The 19,303-nt window shown below is 45.4% G+C and overlaps 1 protein-coding gene and 1 long non-coding RNA gene across 2 annotated transcripts in view; both read right to left on the reverse strand.

Annotated features, from left to right (window-relative positions):
• Positions 1–19,303, reverse strand: part of LOC144889486 (uncharacterized) — a 497,490-nt gene that overhangs the window by 362,921 nt on the left and 115,266 nt on the right. The window lies entirely within an intron of this gene.
• LOC137412827 (uncharacterized) overlaps positions 1–19,303 on the reverse strand; it is a 232,703-nt gene that overhangs the window by 39,336 nt on the left and 174,064 nt on the right. The gene's annotated exons all lie outside the window — the stretch shown is intronic.

The following is a 19,303-nucleotide window of genomic DNA, read 5'->3' on the forward strand; positions in this document are numbered from 1 at the left end:
GGAGGGTCTCGCTGACTCTCTCGAACAAAAGCTGTGGAAATGGAAAGGTTTGCTGGCTTTGCTTTCATACCGGGGACGAGTCCTGGTCATAAACAACCTAGCAGCATCTATACTGTGGCACAGAATCAAAGCCATTCCACCTCCTGAACGCTTTCTGCTGAATATACAGAAGACAATAATAAACTTCTTCTGGAGTGGAAAACATTGGCTTCGTCCAGAGATCTTGAATCTTCCCTTAGAGGAAGGCGGACATGGTCTTGTGGACATCGTATGCAGGGCTATGGCATTTGGCATCGCCTCAATCTGGCGGCTTCTCTATGGTCCATCAGACCTAGCCTGGAGGTCCACTGCTCTCCTCCTCCTCCGTCAAGCCGGCATGCTAGACTATTCATTTGGTCTATTCCTAATGAACATGAAATGTATTGATCTGTCCTTGCTTCCACCATTTTACAATATAATTTTGAATGCTTGGCGTGTTTTCATGGTCGACCGTGATTATGTTTCCTACACCCAAGAGATGTTTTTCAGAGAGCCTCTTTTCTACAACTCTCTCTTCAAAACAATAAGAACGGAACGCTCTTTTATTGATTATTTTGTTCAGAATGGTGTCCATCACGTTGCTGATCTAATGATTGAGACAAGGACATGGTTAAGTGCTGCAGCACTTGCAAATAAAGTTGGCATGCGGTCAAACTGCATAATATCTGCTGTGCTATGCGAAATACTTAGCGTATACCGCAAAGTTAAGGTGCACTGGGAGCAATCTACTCGCACTGGTGATGGCCCAATTGTTTGTGAGCCAAGCCTCTGTTTCCCAAATTTAGAAGTCACCCCCACTGTAATGAATTCTGGTACAATAATAAAATATTTACCAAAAATACGTTTTGGATCTGCAGGTCTGGAAAATTGTGCAATATACCAGGCCTGCGTCAAAGCAATCCGGCCCTCCTTAAGAACTTGGCAGTCAAGGAAGTGGCACAATTGCTTGCCTACAGAATACCCCTTCCAACCTAACTGGAAAGCCTATTATCACATACTTATTCCAAAGAAAACTGCCGACCTGTCGTGGAGGTTGGCACATTGGGTATTACCCACCAATAAGCTCTTGCATGTTTTTTCTTCTGAAATATCTGACCATTGTCCCTTCTGTGGTGCTCTTGAGACCGTGTCACATGCTTATGTTGAATGTGCACGCTTGATTCCTTTATTTGGTTTGCTGCATGAAATGTGCATGAAGCTTTCTTTAAACTTTACTTTGAATTCTTTCATTTTTTGCTTTGCCTCAAACACACACCAAATAGAAGTGGCCCTAGCGAACTTTCTCGTTGCCATGGCAAAGAAAGCAATATATCGCACGAGGAAAATGCAAATTGAAAATCCTACAAGATGTACAGATAACCTCCCGGCCTGTTTTAAAGGACTTGTTTTTGCCCGGATTAAAACAGAATTTTGTTTCTATACATATATGGATAAAGTATTGATCTTCAAAAGTATATGGGCATTGAATAATGCGCTTTGCTCTGTGCAAAATGGTGCGCTGATCACAGATTGATCACTCCTCGAGCATGATATGATTTCTTTGTGAGGAGCAAAACACTTTATTATTTTTTTTCCTGTTCCCTTTCTTGATGTACTAATGGTCTTCATGTAAATGTTCCCTTTAAAATGGTTTTGCTTGTTTTTTTACCTCTGATTTGTGAAATGCTTTGTGAAATGGTTGTATTTATACGTTTTACAAAATATACTTTTTGATATTTTTGTAATAAAAGGATGTAAAAGTCAAAGTCTCTCTCTCTCTCTCTCTCCAACTCTCTCTCTCTCCAACTCTCTCTCTCTCCAACTCTCTCTCTCTCCAACTCTCTCTCTCTCCAACTCTCTCTCTCCAACTCTCTCTCTCTCTCCAACTCTCTCTCTCTCTCCAACTCTCTCTCTCCATCTCCATCTCCAACTCTCTCTCTCTCCAACTCTCTCTCTCTCCAACTCTCTCTCTCTCCAACTCTCTCTCTCTCCAACTCTCTCTCTCTCTCCAACTCTCTCTCTCTCTCCAACTCTCTCTCTCCATCTCCATCTCCAACTCTCTCTCTCTCCAACTCTCTCTCTCTCCAACTCTCTCTCTCTCTGTCGCCACATATCGGCCGTCGGTGCGTTGGGTGTAGCGTCATGGCGGCTGTGAGCAACTGCTCTGTGTTTTGGTGAGTCCGTCGTGAGGTTTCCCCCCTCTCCTGCCCTCCCCTGCCCCCCTCCCTCTCCTTTTCCATCCTGTGTGCCTTGGCATTTGTTTTCATCTGTTCTACACCTTTGCCTTCGAGAGAGAGAGGATTGAGAGCGGGCCCATTTTGGGTGCGGCCTACTGGCGTTGACGGCGCGTTGTAAGCCATTTCTGTGCTTATAATGCACGTTTATTATTTACTTTAGTTCGTTTATTTAGGTTTGATACCCTCTTGTCCGGCTCGGACAAGCGGGGGGAGGGGGGGGGGTATTTTCGCCGGAATGGCGAATGCACGCTCTCCTCGCGATGACTTTGAAGGCTTAACCAGGAAGCACGCGTTTGTGTGCGTGCCTCCGGATGGAGTCCCTGTCGAGGACATCATCCTCGCTGTGGGGAGCATTGTTGGGGATGAAAATATACGTGCAGCTTCGCGTATGAACCAGAAAGTGGTGGTGTTCGTTTCGGACGAGGAACTCGTCCATGACGTGGTAAGTGCGGGAATAACCACGGAAAGCAGTCACTTTATGATGGCATCGCCGCTATTAACTCCCGCGACGAGAGTGGTTATTTCTAACGTACCACCATTTATCCCAAATGACAAGTTAATGACCGTGCTATCACGGTACGGTAAAATGGTATCGAGGATTTCAACAACGGGAGATCTCGCGAGATCTTGGAGACGGCGGCAGGGATTTTCGAAGCTCCACACGGTCTCCACGTTTTTCGAAGTTAAGTCTGTTCACAATTGTATTTTGTCGAAACTGTATTTATCCTTCGGTGTGTCAAGTTATTGTGTGCAACTTTGGTTGTTTCTCGGTGTTTATCTTTCATAAATTGATCGTCTGTTTGCCGTGTCGCGAGCAAGGCCTTTGCCGCGTCTCGAGCAAGGCCTTTGCCGCGTCGCGAACGATTTGAAATCGAAGTTAAGTGATTGTTCCCATTTGTATTTTCGTTAAAACTGTATTTATTTATGGTGTTGTACGTATATTGTGTCCCGACGAAGATTTTTCGGTGCAAATCTTTCATACCTGTATTGAAAATCGTGTTAATTCGTGTCGTGTCTTGAGGCCTTGTACAGTGTGCACTGTACAACCTTGAGGCTTTGTTTTTCTCAGCGGTCTGTCGTTTGTGATCCAATAACTTTCGTTCTCTGTATTCCCAGTCTTTTCACCCATAGCCTACTTCCTTGTGTAAATCTCAACTCAAAAAAAAACAAACAAAAAAAAAAAAAACATTTCCTTCTCTGTTCTCATTCGTTTATTCATTCTTATTCGTTCGTTCGTTCTTCGACCACGTGTTTCTCCCCCATTTCCCCAGATAGTTTTCACTCATTAACCTTCAATGTTTACACTTTCCCCTCAAGTTATGTATTCCGTCATATTTTATAACACCTTTTTCTTCTTCTTCTTTAAAAGGCTGCTTTCGACTTGCTCACCAAATCAATTCATCCCAAAAAAAATATCCATCTCCTATAGTGCCTTTTTTCTACATTCCCTAAACTCTCCTGCACTCCATCCTCCATCCAGCGTCCTTAAACGTATTTTTAACTCGAAGGTCACAAGAAACTCATTTTGCAATAAATGTTCGTTTCCCATAAATCGTACACTTTCAAAAATCCAATCTCACCCCTCCCCTCCAAATCTTCCCCATAACCCCTCCCCTCCAAATCTTCCCCATCACCCCTCCCCTCCAAATCTTCCCCATCACCCATCCCTTTCAAATCTCCCCCCTTGCCCCCTCCCTCCTAAACTACCCCCTCACCCCTCCCCGCCAAGACGCCCCCTCGCCCCTCCCCTCCTAGACTCCTGCCTCACCCCTCCCCTCCAAATCTCCCCCATATCCCATCCCTTTCAAATCCCTCCCCTTGTCCCTTCCCTCCCAAACTCCCCCCTCACCCTTCCCCTTCAAATCTCCCCACCCTCATTGCTTCTCAATTTCCCCCCTCTCACTCCCCCTCCTCAAAGCGTCCTCCCCGCTTCTTCCCCCTTCAAACTCTCACCTCCATCTCCCCCAACCTTCTGCCTCGCTCTTCCCCCTCCTCAAATAACACCTCATTGTGGCTCACCCAATCACCATCAAACCTCTTGTCCGCCCCATCCTTCCCTTTCTCCGAGCTATTCTGAAATCTCTGACACACCTTCAACAGCTCTCCCTACCTCTTCCACCTCTTCCACATCTTACCCTACCCCTCCTCCCCCCTGTTCTGTATCTGATGCTCCCCCTTCCTCTTCATTAACGGTATGGACCTCAAACATCCGGGGCCTTCGTTCAAACTTAACTGATCTCTCCATACAGGTTGCTTCTGTCAAACCAGACGTGATCTGCTTAACAGAAACTTTCCTCCTTTATGATGTCTCTGATTCCATAGTATCTCTCCCGGGCTACTCCCTCCTCCGGTATGATAGACCTGAGCCTCGTCCTGGTGGCGGGGTTGCTATCTTTATCAAAAACTCTCTTCCTCACTCGCCCTGCACTGCACTCTCTCCACCTCACCCCCAGGAATACCTCTGGCTACGGCTTCCCCTTCGCTCCCACCTCTTGTTCATATGTGTGTTGCACCGTCCACCAAACAGTGATGACTCCATCTACATCTCGCTGTCTGATGATATGGACCAACTTCTATCTCCTCATCCCAACTCTCTCTTCCTCATATGTGGTGATTTCAACTGTCATCATGCCACTTGGCTGGGTGTGGGTACCTCTCTCACCAGCCATGGCCCCTCAGCAAAGGACTTCTGCGACTCACTGGGACTGACACAATCTGTCAATTTCCCGACCCGGATCTCAGTCAACGGAACATCTTCTCTTCTGGACTTGGTTATGACTAACTTCCCTGAAAATGTCTGCTGCTCTTCTTCTGCTCCGATCGGATCATCTGATCATGTCCTTGTTAAAGTGGACATCTCTCTGACCATCCTCAGGGAGCCTGCTCAGCGTCGACGAGTCTGGCATTTCACTCAGGCCAACTGGCACAGTCTTCAAGCAGCCATCAATCATCTGGACGGGTCTCCCATCTCTACCACCTCTGACATCAACTCATCCTGGGAATTCTTCCAAAGTAAATTGCTCTCTCTCATGCACAGATTTATCCCATCTCGTCTTCAGTTGTCATACCCTTCCTCCCGTCCATGGTACACGGAATCTTGTGGTGAGGCTGTTGCCCAGAAACAACTTGCCTTCGTCTCCTGGAAAGCAAATCCAACGGAAGGAAATCTCATTTCCTTTCACAAAGCCCGAAACAAGTGTGTGTCCACCCTCAGGAGAGCCAGGAAACAATATCTCTCCGTTCTCAAGACCGAACTCTCTTATCTGTCTCCCTCTTCCAAATCCTGGTGGCGTCTGGTCAAATCCGTTTCTGGTGTTTGTTCCCCCTCCATCCCCTCCCTCACCTTAAACGGCTACACAGCTGACTCCGCACGTGAAAAAGCTGAATGCCTCAACTCTGTGTTTGCCTCTAAATCTTGTGTCCCAAACCCATCCCTCTCTGTACCCACCATACCCAGTCGTACCCTGCTGCTCCTGGACTCCGTGTCCTTTCCTCCTGACAAGGTGGAAAAGTTTCTGTCAACCCTCGACTCTGATTCTGCAACTGGACCCGACGGCATCAGCCCACGGGTCCTAAAATCCTGCTCTGCTGCTCTATCTCACCCTCTCTCTGTTCTCTTCACCCTCTCTTTTGCTCAAGGTCAACTGCCATCTGCTTGGAAATCAGCCAACATCACCGCTTTGCACAAAAAAGGTGCAAAAACAGATCCTAGCAACTACAGACCAATCAGCCTTCTCCCAATTATCAGCAAAGTCATGGAATCCATCATTGCTTCGGATATGAAATCTTTCCTCTTCTCCAATGGCTTGATCTCTGATCATCAATTTGGTTTCAGACCAGGTCACTCTACTCTGGACTTGCTGCTTCTGCTGTCTCAACAATGGATGGAGGTCCTCAATGCCAAACAGGAAATTAGAGCTGTCTCCCTCGACATATCACGTGCCTTCGACACGGTCTGGCACCCCGCTCTGCTCACCAAACTCTCCTCCTTTGGTATCCATGGAAATCTCCACGCATGGCTGGCGGAATTCCTCTCTAGTCGTCGTCAACGTGTGGCCCTGAATGGGTTTCTCTCATCTCCTCTTCCTGTTCAGGCTGGAGTTCCCCAAGGCAGTGTTCTGGGCCCCGTGCTTTTTCTGGTCTTCATCAATGATCTCTCTGACTCTCTCGAAAATCCTCTCTATCTATTTGCTGATGACTCCAATCTCTGCCGCTCCATTCCTCTTCCCTCAGATCGGCAGTCTGCTGCCTCCTCACTCTCTGAAGACCTGGAGAAAATCACAGACTGGTCAAACAAGTGGAACATGTCTTTCAATCCTGACAAATCTCACACTCTTACTATGTCTCTCCGAAAAGATCGACTGGACAACCCTCCCATCTACTTTCTCAACAATCCTCTCCAAGAAGTTCTGTCGCTCAAGATTTTGGGTCTCACTATCTGCCATGATCTTTCTTGGGAAAACCACATTTCCAAGCTGGCCTCCAAAGCCAGTCGCCGACTGGGCATCCTCCGTCGTGCGAAGTCCTTCCTCGGCACACCTGAGCTCCTCACCACATACAAGGCTTTCATCCGCAGCTCAATGGAATACTGTTCTCCCCTATGGGCCGGTGCTCCTGCCTCACACCTAGCTCGGCTTCACGCTGTTGAAACCAAAGCTTTCAGAATTATTGGAATCTCCCGCGATGAAGCTATCTCTGAGGGCCTTTCACTCACTCACCGCAGGCAGGTAGGTGGTCTTTCTGTCTTCTACCGACTCCTCTCCGGCCTTGCACCCCCAGCTCTCTCTGTGCTCTGTCCCCCAAATATTCCTACAGGTCGCACAAGATCTGCCAGCAACCCTCTGATGGTTAAACTGCCGAAATCTCGGCTCTCTGCTCACCTTCACTCTTTCATTCCTCTTTTCTCCCGCCTCTGGAACAAACTCCCTCACTCCCTTCAATCCCACTCCTCCCTCCAGGTCTTTAAAACAGCTGTTCACCACCATCTCTTATCTTCCCCCATCCAAAACCTTGATCTTTTCTACCCCCGCTAATTCACCCCAGATCCACCTTGTTTGAAATTCCAACTTCTTTCCTGGAAGTCCTGGCAGTGTCCATATGTTTTATACCTCTCCCACCGCCCCCTTCCCATGCCCCCCCCCCAAAGCCCTCGCCCTCTCTCAGATCTCTCGATGTCTCCATGTCTCTCGGTCCCTGCTCTCAAATGTTGTGTTTGTGTCCTTCCCCCACTCTCCCCATCTTGTCTACCGCTCCCGATGTTATATGTTTTATGTGTCGGTTTGTCTTTCTGTGTGATTAATGTTCGCTCTTTCACGAGTCTCGATCTTGTATACAAAAAAAAAAAAAAAAAAAAAAAAAAAAAATCCCTCTTGGGTGTCGGAATGAACGTGTTAAGCACGTAATGAGCTTCCGCAGACAGGTGTATATGGTCCTTCCAGACCGTGGGGATGACACAGGCCTCAACATCACTTTCAAAATTAATTTTGAAGAGGCAAATTTCCAGCTATACGCATCGTCCACCACCTTAACATGCTTTCAGTGTGGAGCGTATGGACATTTAAAACGTTCTTGTCCCAAAGCCTCGTGTGTCAGGTGTGGCAAGACAGGTCACACTGCCATAGTTTGTAAGGAGGAGGTTGCTCTGCTAATGAATACGCCCAGTGGGAGGGAGGTAAACGCTGCTCCACTAATGAATACTCCCAGTGGGAGGGAGGTTAACGTTGCTCCACTAATTGAGATTCCCAGTGGGGGGGAGGTTATCGCATTGCCACCGCCTAAAATCCCTAATGAGGGTGAATCCAGTGTTCCAAGCGTGAACGTATTTATTCCTCCTCAGCAAAATGTTGAAATGGACACTGATAGTAAAGTGGGGACGAGTAAACGAAGGGCTCCGCATGATAGTGACTCATCTGGAGCAGGTAAAAAGGTTGTGCTCGATTTGCAGGCTGTTCGTGAAAAAACTCTTCAGGATGCACCTGGAATCTCTCTGCAAAGCGCGGACCAAATAAATAAAGAGGAAAACCCAGAAAAGAGCATCAGGGTTCAGCCGCTAAAACAACGCGCTTCCATTACTCACACAGACGACGTTAATGATGTAAATAATTCAGGCCACGATACCGTGAATGGTGCATCATTGATCCAAGCGAATGTCGCCGAACAGGCTGTCATCCATAATAAATCTGCCAATATAGCAGAAAAGGGCGGAAACATAAATCCACAGGAATGTGGGAATAATGATTTCATGCCAATTGAGGAAATCAGTAATCAATGTGCTGATGTTTCCCAAACACAGCACTGCGTGGACCCCCCAGACAAGGGAAGGCTAGGTTGCATAGCAGGAGAAGAAAACGGTATTGACCCAGACCCCATTGGACCACTTTCTGATTTATCAGAATCGGAAGAGGAGGTGGAGGTAACAGCATTATCACAATTAATGCCAGATCAACCCCCAACCCCTCCCCATATTGTTCTCTCATTCCTCAATGAAACGTATAGACAGTGAAATGTCATCATTGGGGATCATTTCCCTGATTTGGCTCCCTTTATTCAGGCTGCAAAACTAGTTATAAAAAAATCTGAGGAACTAAACCTAACAAAATCGCAGTTTCATCGACTAAAGAAAATCATAACAAAGGCAAAGAGTGAGTACTCACAGTGTCAGACAAAATTTACTAATGAGTGATGAAGACGCTTAATCTTGCAACACTCAATATAAATGGTGGTGGGGCCAGTCACGTCCGCCAGATCCAAGTGAATAGCTTATTCAAACGGAAACAAGTTGATGTAATATTACTGCAAGAAACTCATATTATTGAGAAGGTTGAACATGACTGGAGCAGCATGTTCAAAGGTAAATGTTTCTTCAGTAATATGTCATCTGTATCTGCTGGAGTGGGGTTTTTGTTAAAACCAGGACTTGTACCTGAATCTTGCCTCTTTCAGGAGGTGATTCGGGGACGTTTTGCCTCCCTAGAATTGGTGATCAATAGCCTGAAGATTATTATTTTTAATGTATATGCACCAAGTGAGAGTACTGACCGTAAAGCCTTCTTTACTGAAGTGATAAACCATTTAAATTTGTTTGACCCAAATCAGTGCATATGCATGGGGGGAGATTTCAATTGTACGCTAGAGCCCAAAATAGACAGAAATTCACCGGAACCACATCCCGAGTCCCATGGTGACCTCTCCCAGTTCCTTTCAGGTGGGGCTTTTTTGGATGTATGGCGATTGATGCACCCAAATGACCGGCAGTTTACATGGTGTCGATGCTCCAATGGCCAAGTATCCTTAGCGAGGCTTGACCGCTGGTACATCACCCCACGATTAAGGAATATTGTAACCTCCTCAACTATTACCCCTTCCATCTTCTCTGACCACCACATGGTCACGATGGGCCTATCTTTCCCTCAATTCAAACGGAGGAGCGCCTATTGGAAATTCAATACAAGTCTTTTGGATGATACCCTGTTTAAGGAAGCCTTTCGTATCCTATGGATAGCAATAGTTGGAAAAAAGCCCCTCTTTGCTTCCACTAACCTTTGGTGGGATAATATGAAAACTCATATACGACTGTTTTGTCAACAGTTTAATTCCCACATCACTCATGAAAGTCAAATCACATTGGCACGGTTGGAAACCGAAATTCTAAAACTGCAAAACAAAATGGCAGAGCAAGAAAATGAGACAAATTATAAATTGCTCCTTGAAAAAAGGACCCAACTCCGGGAACTATTACAGGAGAGGGCTGCAGGCCTACTAGTTAGACTGAGAGTAAAAAGCATTAAAGTATCAGATAGTCCTAGCAAAGCCTTCTTTCACTTAGAAGCTGAGACAAAGCCTCCCCAGCTTATTTTATCAGTTAAGGACCCCAGTGGGAATGAAATTACAAGTTCTGATGGGGGTAAAAATCACTATTAGAAAGTATTATTCTGAACTATTTGCTAAAAAAGATATAGATGAGAATAAAATAAAATGTTTTACCTCCCATCTCCCAACCCTAACTGAGACTCAACGCCTGGAGCTGGATGTGCCTTTAAGCCTTGATGAATTACAGCGTGCCCTGGTTGGAATGGAATCTGGAAAGGCTCCGGGAATTGATGGCCTGCCAGCTGAGTTTTACATGGAATTTTGGGACATTTTGGGCCCGGAACTATTGATTGTAATCCAAGAATCCTTGCGAAAAGGTGTAATGCCACTAAGTCTAAGGAGAGCAGTGGTGAGTCTTCTCCCAAAGTCAGGAGATCTCCGGCGGATGGAGAATTGGAGACCGGTTTCAATAATGTGCACTGACTATAAATTGTTTTCGAAAGCAATGGCAAATCGTTTAAAAAAAGTCATTGGTGATCTGGTTTAACCTGATCAGACATTCTGCATCCCCAGTCGTTCGATTTACGACAACATTTTTTTCGTGCGGGATTTAATGTATGCTCGCCATGACCAAAATGATTTTGGAATATGTTTTCTAGACTTTGAAAAAGCCTTTGACAGCATTGACCATGTTTTCTTGTGCCATGTTCTTGAAGCATGTGGGTTTGGGGTAATTTTCAGGGCCTTTATAACTCTATTCTACACTGACATCTCCAGTGTAATTAAGGTGAACAATGAACTGGTTCCCCCCATAAAGGTTCAGAGGGGGGTACGGCAGGGTTGCCCAGTCTCAGGTTTGCTTTTTGCGTTAGCAATGGAGCCATTTCTTTGCACACTGAGAAAGAATATCGCTGGCCTGACCTGTTTTCCTGGAAGCCCACCAATGACTATATCGGCCTATGCAGATGATGTTTGCGTCATTAAAAAAAACCACAAGGACATTGTTGCTCTTGTAAAGTCCTTAAGAACCTTTTTCATGGCTTCATCTCTGAAGGTTAATTGGACGAAAAGCAAAGCTCTTTGGGTGCCATACCTTAATAGCTGCCTACCTGTCTCAACACATCTGCCTGCTCTTCCAGAAAACTTGGAGTGGAAAGCAGATGGTGTTGATTACCTTGGTGTGTCCCTGGGCTCTACACAATTTGAGAAAAGGAATTGGGAAGGTGTGACTGGAGAAATAGACAGAAGGCTGAACCTGTGGAAAAGAGCCCTACCGCACCTCTCATTTAAAGGCCGAGTCCTAGTGGCAAACAACTTGGTTGCTACAACGTTGTGGCATCGCTTTATTTGCCTGCAACCACCAGAAGTGCTGCTGGACAGGATACAGGCCAAACTTGTGGACTTTTTTTGGGGAGGCCATCATTGGCTGCGGCCAAGCGTAATATGCCTTACTTCATCTGAAGGTGGTCAGAGCCTTGTTCACGTGAGATCCCGTCTCATGGCTTTTCGCCTGTGCTCCATTCAACGCCTCCTATTTGGTGAAAACCTGCCAAACCATGCCTTGGCTTGCCATATTTTACAGCAGGCGGGTTGACTCGGCTATGGTCTCGAAGTATTCCTGACTCACCTTAAGTACGTGAATACATCAACGCTCCCCATATTTTACCAGAGCCTTCTCAGTGCCTGGGAAAGACTTACCGTGAGCCGTAAAGCGGACACTTACTCCCCAGGGATGTTCGAGGTTGAACCCCTGTTCTTCAATCCTCTCTTCCCTGATGTTCTCAAGAGTCGTCATTTGTGCCAACGCTTTATTGAGGCAGGCATAAACAAAGTATGGCACCTTCGGCCAAACTCCGGTGTCGGGTGGAGGAATGTGGAGGAAATTTCAACCTTGACGGCGATTCGGTCCAAGAGGACAATTGGAACGATTTTGAGGAAAGTTGTTCAAAAACGTCATCAGCTACAGAAACTTTGGACTTGGAATACTTTTGGACACCCCAACGAGTCCCCGTTCCCGAAACTGATTTTTGACTGCTTTCCCAAGGAACTTCCACCTGTTAGCACAGGGACAAGTGTATTGCATGCTGAGAGCAGCAAGAGCCTGTATAGGTGGTGGTTATCTCAAGTTCTTGGTATTCCTCCGCTAAATGGAGTAGCACGATGGAAGAGGCTACTCCCTGCTGGGCCCCCCAATGAACCTGTATGGGAATCAATGTATTGTAAGCTGATCAACAAAAGAACAGGTGATCTTCAGTGGCGCCTTGCCCACTGGATCATCCCATGCAATACATATGTATGGAATTTTGCCCCAATATCTGCATGTTGCCCCTTTTGTTCTGTAAATGAGGATGTTTTTCATTTTTTTTATTGGTTGTGAAAGACTTTTTCCTTTATTTGAATGGTTAGACTTTGTGTCGTTCAAAATGAATTTCAGATTTACTTTTCGATCCTTTATTTTTGGGCTCAAAAAGAGACGGCAACACAACAAAGAATATGAACTGTTGTGCTTTTTTGTAGCTACAGCAAAGCTTGCTACTTACCTGTCCAGAAAGGAGAAGCCGCTTTGGTAAGCCCATTCATCAATGCAATGTCATGACGTTTTTCAATGCACTGTGTGCTGCAAGGCTAAAACATGAGTTTGAGTTTTCCAAGATCATGGGTGAAATTGATGGATTTGTGGAAAAATGGTGTTTGAAAAGTGTCTGTGAAGTCCGCCAAAACGAGTTGGTATTATTTTTCTCTTGATTGTTCATAATTTCTACACTTCATAGTATTGCTGCAGAAGATTGCATTTGTTTTCGGTAAAAGATGAACTGATCAACGCATATATCTGTATTGTTCCCTCGCTTCATCGTTTTCTCTTGTTTTTGGCTTTGTTGATTTTATACACTGTACATCCATGCACTTTATATTTTTTGGAATAAAAGGACGTCAAAAGTCAAAGTCTCTCCAACTCTCTCTCTCTCCAACTCTCTCTCTCTCTCCAACTCTCTCTCTCTCTCCAACTCTCTCTCTCTCTCCAACTCTCTCTCTCCATCTCCAACTCTCTCTCTCTCCAACTCTCTCTCTCTCCAACTCTCTCTCTCTCTCTGTCTGTCGCCACCTATCGGCCGTCGGTGCGTTGGGTGTAGCGTCATGGCGGCTGTGAGCAACTGCTCTGTGTTTTGGTGAGTCCGTCGTGAGGTTTCCCCCCTCTCCTGCCCTCCCCTGCCCCCCTCCCTCTCCTTTTCCATCCTGTGTGCCTTGGCATTTGTTTTCATCTGTTCTACACCTTTGCCTTCGAGAGAGAGAGGATTGAGAGCGGGCCCATTTTGGGTGCGGCCTACTGGCGTTGACGGCGCGTTGTAAGCCATTTCTGTGCTTATAATGCACGTTTATTTTTTACTTTAGTTCGTTTATTTAGGTTCGATACCCTCTTGTCCGGCTCGGACAAGCGGGGGGGGAGGGGGGGGGGGTTATTTTCGCCGGAATGGCGAATGCACGCTCTCCTCGCGATGACTTTGAAGGCTTAACCAGGAAGCACGCGTTTATGTGCGTGCCTCCGGATGGAGTCCCTGTCGAGGACATCATCCTCGCTGTGGGGAGCATTGTTGGGGATGAAAATATACGTGCAGCTTCGCGTATGAACCAGAAAGTGGTGGTGTTCGTTTCGGACGAGGAACTCGTCCATGACGTGGTAAGTGCGGGAATAACCACGGAAAGCAGTCACTTTATGATGGCGTCGCCGCTATTAACTCCCGCGACGAGAGTGGTTATTTCTAACGTACCACCATTTATCCCAAATGACAAGTTAATGACCGTGCTATCACGGTACGGTAAAATGGTATCGAGGATTTCAACAATCCCTCTTGGGTGTCGGAATGAACGTGTTAAGCACGTAATGAGCTTCCGCAGACAGGTGTATATGGTCCTTCCAGACCGTGGGGACGACACAGGCCTCAACATCACTTTCAAAATTAATTTTGAAGAGGCAAATTTCCAGCTATACGCATCGTCCACCACCTTAACATGCTTTCAGTGTGGAGCGTATGGACATTTAAAACGTTCTTGTCCCAAAGCCTCGTGTGTCAGGTGTGGCAAGATAGGTCACACTGCCATAGTTTGTAAGGAGGAGGTTGCTCTGCTAATGAATACGCCCAGTGGGAGGGAGGTTAACGCTGCTCCACTAATGAATACTCCCAGTGGGAGGGAGGTTAACGTTGCTCCACTAATTGAGATTCCCAGTGGGGGGGAGGTTAACGCATTGCCACCGCTTAAAATTCCTAATGAGGGTGAATCCAGTGTTCCAAGCGTGAACGTATTTATTCCTCCTCAGCAAAATGTTGAAATGGACACTGATAGTAAAGTGGGGACGAGTAAACGAAGGGCTCCGGATGATAGTGACTCATCTGGAGCAGGTAAAAAGGTTGTGCTCGATTTGCAGGCTGTTGGTGGAAAAACTCTTCAGGATGCACCTGGAATCTCTCTGCAAAGCGTGGACCAAATAAATAAAGAGGAAAACCCAGAAAAGAGCATCAGGGTTCAGCCGCTAAAACAACGCGCTTCCATTACTCACACAGACGACGTTAATGATGTAAATAATTCAGGCCACGATACCGTGAATGGTGCATCATTGATCCAAGCGAATGTCGCCGAACAGGCTGACATCCATAATAAATCTGCCAATATAGCAGATAAGGGTGGAAACATAAATCCACAGGAATGTGGGAATAATGATTTCATGCCAATTGAGGAAATCAGTAATCAATGTGCTGATGTTTCCCAAACACAGCACTGCGTGGACCCCCCAGACAAGGGAAGGCTAGGTTGCATAGCAGGAGAAGAAAACGGTATTGACCCAGACCCCATTGGACCACTTTCTGATTTATCAGAATCGGAAGAGGAGGTGGAGGTAACAGCATTATCACAATTAATGGCAGATCAACCCCCAACCCCTCCCCATATTGTTCTCTCATTCCTCAATGAAACGTATAGACAGCGAAATGTCATCATTGGGGATCATTTCCCTGATTTGGCTCCCTTTATTCAGGCTGCAAAACTAGTCATAAAAAAATCTGAGGAACTAAACCTAACAAAATCGCAGTTTCATCGACTAAAGAAAATCATAACAAAGGCAAAGAGTGAGTACTCACAGTGTCAGACAAAATTTACTAATGAGTGATGAAGACGCTTAATCTTGCAACACTCAATATAAATGGCGGTGGGGCCAGTCACGTCCGCCAGATCCAAGTGAATAGTTTATTCAAACGGAAACAAGTTGATGTAATATTACTGCAAGAAACTCATATTATTGAGAAGGTTGAACATAACTGGTGCAGCATGTTCAAAGGTAAATGTTTCTTCAGTAATATGTCATCTGTATCTGCTGGAGTGGGGTTTTTGTTAAAACCAGGACTTGTACCTGAATCTTGCCTCTTTCAGGAGGTGATTCGGGGACGTTTTGCCTCCCTAGAATTGGTGATCAATAGCCTGAAGCTTATTATTTTTAATGTATATGCACCAAGTGAGAGTACTGACCGTAAAGCCTTCTTTACTGAAGTGATAAACCATTTAAATTTGTTTGACCCAAATCAGTGCATATGCATGGGGGGAGATTTCAATTGTACGCTAGAGCCCAAAATAGACAGAAATTCACCGGAACCACATCCCGAGTCCCATGGTGACCTCTCCCAGTTTCTTTCAGGTGGGGCTTTTTTGGATGTATGGCGATTGATGCACCCAAATGACCGGCAGTTTACATGGTGTCGATGCTCCAATGGCCAAGTATCCTTAGCGAGGCTTGACGGCTGGTACATCACCCCACGATTAAGGAATATTGTAACCTCCTCAACTATTACCCCTTCCATCTTCTCTGACCACCACATGGTCACGATGGGCCTATCTTTCCCTCAATTCAAACGGAGGAGCGCCTATTGGAAATTCAATACAAGTCTTTTGGATGATACCCTGTTTAAGGAAGCCTTTCGCATCCTATGGATAGCTATAGTTGGAAAAAAGCCCCTCTTTGCTTCCACTAACCTTTGGTGGGATAATATGAAAACTCATATACGACTGTTTTGTCAACAGTTTAATTCCCACATCACTCATGAAAGTCAAATCACATTGGCACGGTTGGAAACCGAAATTCTAAAACTGCAAAACAAAATGGCAGAGCAAGAAAATGAGACAAATTATAAATTGCTCCTTGAAAAAAGGACCCAACTCCGGGAACTATTACAGGAGAAGGCTGCAGGACTACTAGTTAGACTGAGAGTAAAAAGCATTAAAGTATCGGATAGTCCTAGCAAAGCCTTCTTTCACTTAGAAGCTGAAACGAAGCATCCCCAGCTTATTTTATCAGTTAAGGACCCCAGTGGGAATGAAATTACAAGTTCTGATGGGGTAAAAATCACTATTAGAAAGTATTATTCTGAACTATTTGCTAAAAAAGATATATATGAGGATAAAATAAAATGTTTTACCTCCCATCTCCCAACCCTAACTGAGACTCAACGCCTGGAGCTGGATGTGCCTTTAAGCCTTGATGAGTTACAGCGTGCCCTGGTTGGAATGGAATCTGGAAAGGCTCCGGGAATTGATGGCCTGCCAGCTGAGTTTTACATGGAATTTTGGGACATTTTGGGCCCGGAACTATTGATTGTATTCCAAGAATCCTTGCGAAAAGGTGTAATGCCACTAAGTCTAAGGAGAGCAGTGGTGAGTCTTCTCCCAAAGTCAGGAGATCTCCGGCGGATGGAGAATTGGAGACCGGTTTCAATAATGTGCACTGACTATAAAATGGTTTCGAAAGCAATGGCAAATCGTTTGAAAAAAGTCATTGGTGATCTGGTTTTACCTGATCAGACATTCTGCATCCCCAGTCGTTCGATTTACGACAACATTTTTTTCGTGCGGGATTTAATGTATGCTCGCCATGACCAAAATGATTTTGGAATATGTTTTCTAGACTTTGAAAAAGCCTTTGACAGCATTGACCATGTTTTCTTGTGCCATGTTCTTGAAGCATGTGGGTTTGGGGTAATTTTCAGGGCCTTTATAACTCTAATGTACACTGACATCTCCAGTGTAATTAAGGTGAACAATGAACTGGTTCCCCCCATAAAGGTTCAGAGGGGGGTACGGCAGGGTTGCCCAGTCTCAGGTTTGCTTTTTGCGTTAGCAATGGAGCCATTACTTTGCACACTGAGAAAGAATATCTCTGGCCTGACCTGTTTTCCTGGAAGCCCACCAATGACTATATCGGCCTATGCAGATGATGTTTGCGTCATTATAAAAAACCACCAAGACATTGTTGCTCTTGTAAAGTCCTTAAGAACCTTTTTCATGGCTTCATCTCTGAAGGTTAATTGGACGAAAAGCAAAGCTCTTTGGGTGCCATACCTTAATAGTTGCCTACCTGTCTCAACACATCTGCCTGCTCTTCCAGAAAACTTGGAGTGGAAAGCAGATGGTGTTGATTACCTTGGTGTGTCCCTGGGCTCTACACAATTTGAGAAAAGGAATTGGGAAGGTGTGACTGGAGAAATAGACAGGAGGCTGAACCTGTGGAAAAGAGCCCTACCGCACCTCTCATTTAAGGGCCGAGTCTTAGTGGCAAACAACTTGGTTGCTACAACGTTGTGGCATCGCTTTATTTGCCTGCAACCACCAGAAGTGCTGCTGGACAGGATACAGGCCAAACTTGTGGACTTTTTTTGGGGAGGCCATCATTGGCTGCGGCCAAGCGTAATATGCCATACTTCATCTGAAGGTGGTCAGAGCCTTGTTCACGTGAGATCCCGTCTCATGGCTTTTCGCCTGTGCTCCATTCAACGCCTCCTATTTGGTGAAAACCTGCCAAACCATTCCTTGGCTTGCCATATTTTACAGCAGGCGGGTAGACTCGGCTATGGTCTCGAAGTATTCCTGACTCACCTTAAGTACGTGAATACATCAACGCTCCCCATATTTTACCAGAGCCTTCTCAGTGCCTGGGAAATACTTTCCGTGAGCCGTAAAGCGGACACTTACTCCCCAGGGATGTTCGAGGTTGAACCCCTGTTCTTCAATCCTCTCTTCCCTGATGTTCTCAAGAGTCATCATTTGTGCCAACGCTTTATTGAGGCAGGCATAAACAAAGTATGGCACCTTCGGCCAAACTCCGGTGTCGGGTGGAGGAATGTGGAGGAAATTTCAACCTTGACGGCGATTCGGTCCAAGAGGACAATTGGAACGATTTTGAGGAAAGTTGTTCAAAAACGTCATCAGCTACAGAAACTTTGGACTTGGAATACTTTTGGACACCCCAACGAGTCCCCGTTTCCGAAACTGATTTTTGACTGCTTTCCCAAGGAACTTCCACCTGTTAGCACAGGGACAAGTGTATTGCACGCTGAGAGCAGCAAGAGCCTGTATAGGTGGTGGTTATCTCAAGTTCTTGGTATTCCTCCGCTAAATGGAGTAGCACGATGGAAGAGGCTACTCCCTGCCGGGCCCCCCAATGAACCTAAATGGGAATCAATGTATTGTAAGCTGATTAACAAAAGAACAGGTGATCTTCAGTGGCGCCTTGCCCACTGGATCATCCCATGCAATACATATGTATGGAATTTTGCCCCAATATCTGCATGTTGCCCCTTTTGTTCTGTAAATGAGGATGTTTTTCATTTTTTTATTGGTTGTGAAAGACTTTTTCCTTTATTTGAATGGTTAGACTTTGTGTCGTTCAAAATGAATTTCAGATTTACTTTTCGATCCTTTATTTTTGGGCTCAAAAAGAGACGGCAACACAACAAAGAATATGAACTGTTGTGCTTTTTTGTAGCTACAGCAAAGCTTGCTACTTACCTGTCCAGAAAGGAGAGGCGGCTTTGGTAAGCCCATTCATCAATGCAATGTCATGACGTTTTTCAATGCACTGTGTGCTGCAAGGCTAAAACATGAGTTTGAGTTTTCCAAGATCATGGGTGAAATTGATGGATTTGTAGAAAAATGGTGTTTGAAAAGTGTCTGTGAAGTCCGCCAAAACGAGTTGGTATTATTTTTCTCTTGATTGTTCATAATTTCTACACTTCGTAGTATTGCTGCAGAAGATTGCATTTGTTTTCGGTAAAATTTGAACTGATCAGCGCATGTATCTGTATTGTTTCCTCGCTTCATCGTTTTCTCTTGTTTTTGGCTTTGTTGATTTTATACACTGTACATCCATGCACTTTATATTTTTTGGAATAAAAGGACGTCAAAAGTCAAAGTCTCTCTCC

Source organism: Myxine glutinosa, chromosome 1 (assembly GCF_964187855.1).
Source record: "Myxine glutinosa chromosome 1, kmMyxGlut1.1, whole genome shotgun sequence".
NCBI lineage: Eukaryota > Metazoa > Chordata > Myxini > Myxiniformes > Myxinidae > Myxine > Myxine glutinosa.